We start from the raw sequence: 3,221 nt of genomic DNA, 5'->3' as shown, positions 1-3,221 counted from the left end.
TATAATGTTAAACAAACTACTACCCCCTAACTGAAAAGAGGCGGATCACATTATAATGTTCAGCATGTTTTCAAGATGAAGCAGGAAGAGTACACAAAAGAAGCAATAGATTGGAGCTACATTGAATTTGTGGACAACAAAGATGTTCTTGATCTTATAGAAAAGGTCTGCTTAACTGAGAAAGGACAGTGTTATCAAATTGGATGTTTTAACCTCACTTTCTCCTTTCTTTTCCATCTGCAGAAGCCTGGTGGAATCATTGCTCTCCTCGATGAAGCTTGGTAATATTAAAGACTAATTCCATAGATCTTTTATCCTGACTGTTATTTTGTAAACTAATGAGACGTAATTTTTCCAGTATTTTGACCACAATATATGCAAACTTCACTTTTTAATTGACCACCATAGCTGACCATCATATCTGACCACCACGTTTAATATGCTTCACCATTTAGTTTTTAGCAAAAATTATTAGCTTAACGTAGTTGACCACTATATTTGTATAGTTCTATAAAATATTAATGAAATATTAATTACAAGAGAGCGTGAGGGTCATCGACGCGTGGACCGATGGTGAAAACGGCGGGGATGACAAAAGGGAGCTTCTCGGAACTCATGGCCTGGACCTCGAACGTGTAGTTGACCGGAGAAACGTCGAAGACGGTGCAAGACTGCCATGGAAACACCCAAGACTTCTTGGCAAGCTTGATGTCTTGGATACCACCCCCGGTGATGGCAAGATACTCCGATGCTCTAGCAACTTTGTAACCCATTCTTTTCTTCTCTTTGGAACGTTTGGTCTTTTTTTTGTTTCTTGAGATGTACGCTTTGACTTATATAACTCCTCAAAACGCGTATTTAGGAAAATCAGAGGAAAATTAACAAATATAATTTTCAACTTCCTTTATGAGAATCTTGCCTGTTCGATTTGGTGATCTACACGATTTTTCAAAAAACAATTGTCAACGTCTACTAAATCAATTCTTGTATATCAAATTAATGGTATATATTTATATAAATGATTTTTAACGTTAAAACTCCTCAACTAAGTTTGTTTCGGGTAAAAACCTCCAAACTAAGTTTGTTTTGGGTAAAAACCCTCAAACTAAGTATTTAATGAAAAAACCCCCCAAACTAACTTTATTTAATGAATTAAACCATAGCATGTCATAGTTACCATTACTACCTGTAAATCTTTGGTTTAGGGGTTTCTACATTAAGTAAACATAATTGAGGGGTTTAACCTTTAAAAATAAAAAAAATTAAAAAAAAATCAAAATCTTATAATATTATCTAAAAATTAGTAACTTAAAATTTCAAAATTAGCATTTTTAATTTTTTTTGTAAATATATGAGTTTGATGTGTTTTTAACATCAACATATATTATGTATAAATTAAAAATGTAAAAACCCAGAAAATATAAAAATTATCTAAAGATTTATTATTACATTTTTAATAGATAATATTTTCTTGTTTTTTTACATTTTTAATCTTTTAGTAATTTTATTATAGGCAAATCTTTAGATAATTTTTATTATATTTTATGGGTTTTTACATTTTTAATTTATACATATATAATGTTGATTTTAAAAACACATCAAACTCTTATATTTACAAAAAAAAAATGCTGATTTTGAAAATTTAAGTTACTAATTTTTAGATAATATTATAAAATTTTGAACTTTTTTTTATTTTTTAGATTTTTAATGGAAAACCCTTCAACTATGTTTACCTGATGTAGAAATACCTAAACTAAAGATTTACCGGTAGTAATGGTAATTATGACCTGCTAGGGTTTAATTCATTAAATAAAGTTAGTTTGTAGGTTTTTACCCAAAAGAAAGTTAGTTGAGGGGTTTTAACGTTAAAAATCTTTATATAAAGAGTATTATTCGATTTTCAATTGGTACCTTCTTCGAAATTGCTTTAATTTTATTTAGTTGACGATGGCAAAAAAAAAATCATGTTAATATATACATACAGTTACTTTGGATATTAATTAGCAACTATGTTTTATATGCTAGATTTGTAATGGGGTTTAATGCTTATCTTTCACTTATCTGTACAAAACTAAGTAATATGTAAGATATATTATGGTGGATGGATATAACACATAGATTTTGAGAAAAATTCAAAAATATGAAAATACTATTTTAAAGCATAGTTGCATCCTTGACTAACATATGATGAAAGTCAAAGATGTTTCAAACTTTTGTTTTCTCTGTTTCTCTAGAAAGTATCGATTTTATAGTGGTTTGTCCACCAATTTAAGGAGTATTATGAAGTTTTACTAAATTAATTGACAAAAAAATTAAAACGATGCCCATTTACCATGAAAGAGAGTTTAATATACACTGGGGGGGTGTCCGCGCTTCGCGCGGAATATTGTTTTATTGTTAATAAGTATGAGTTTTCTGGATGATATAATTATGTAGCCGTCTTTATTTGTTAAAAGTATTATTTGTAATTTTATTGTATTATGTAGTAGTAAGTGATATGTTAATATATTTTGTGTTTGTTTTTTCAATAATGTGTTGTCGTGTATATAGTAGTATTTGTTAGTGGTGACGTGAGCCTCTCATATAAAGCATATTTAATTTCAATAACTTTGCATTTATATATTTGTTGATTCTAAGATTAACGATTTCAGAGTCAAAATTATATTTTATTGTATTTTCAAAATTTTGAACATTATTTTTTTGAGATGTTTTTTGCCATATCTCTATATTTTGACCTTACCTATCACCATCTTTGTATTTCATTTACCTCACCGGTGCTTCTCCCAGGAATGATTGTTATGTGTTGGAGTAGAGTTCTTATTGTCCGTCTTGTCCTGTGAGATTATCTCATATTTGTTGTAGGTCGGGTCTATGAGTTCCAAGTTGTGCGGTTGTTTCTCACTGCATTGTAGGTTGTTTCGGTCAATATTGATTGCTCCTCTTCTTCCTTAAATTTTGGCTGATGTCGGAGACTGCATATTCTTGGGTTGGGTCAGAGTTTAGGCGTCGTTGATGTTTTTTCCTTGTCGTTGGCTTGACGTCGATGGTCCATGCTCGTCTTGGTTTTAAAATTTTGTTTTTTTCGTGATCTAATTTCTTTTATCTCTTTCATAGCTTGAGTACGGCTCTACGGTTTGCTAATTTCATTTTGTTTTCCATTCACTCGCTGTTCTCTCATCTCGTTGCAGTTTTCATTGCTGCTCGCATCTCTAGTAGCTCTC

This window comes from Brassica oleracea, unplaced genomic scaffold (assembly GCF_000695525.1).
Source record: "Brassica oleracea var. oleracea cultivar TO1000 unplaced genomic scaffold, BOL UnpScaffold01055, whole genome shotgun sequence".
Taxonomy (NCBI): domain Eukaryota; kingdom Viridiplantae; phylum Streptophyta; class Magnoliopsida; order Brassicales; family Brassicaceae; genus Brassica; species Brassica oleracea.
Note: the sequence above shows the minus strand (reverse complement) of the source record.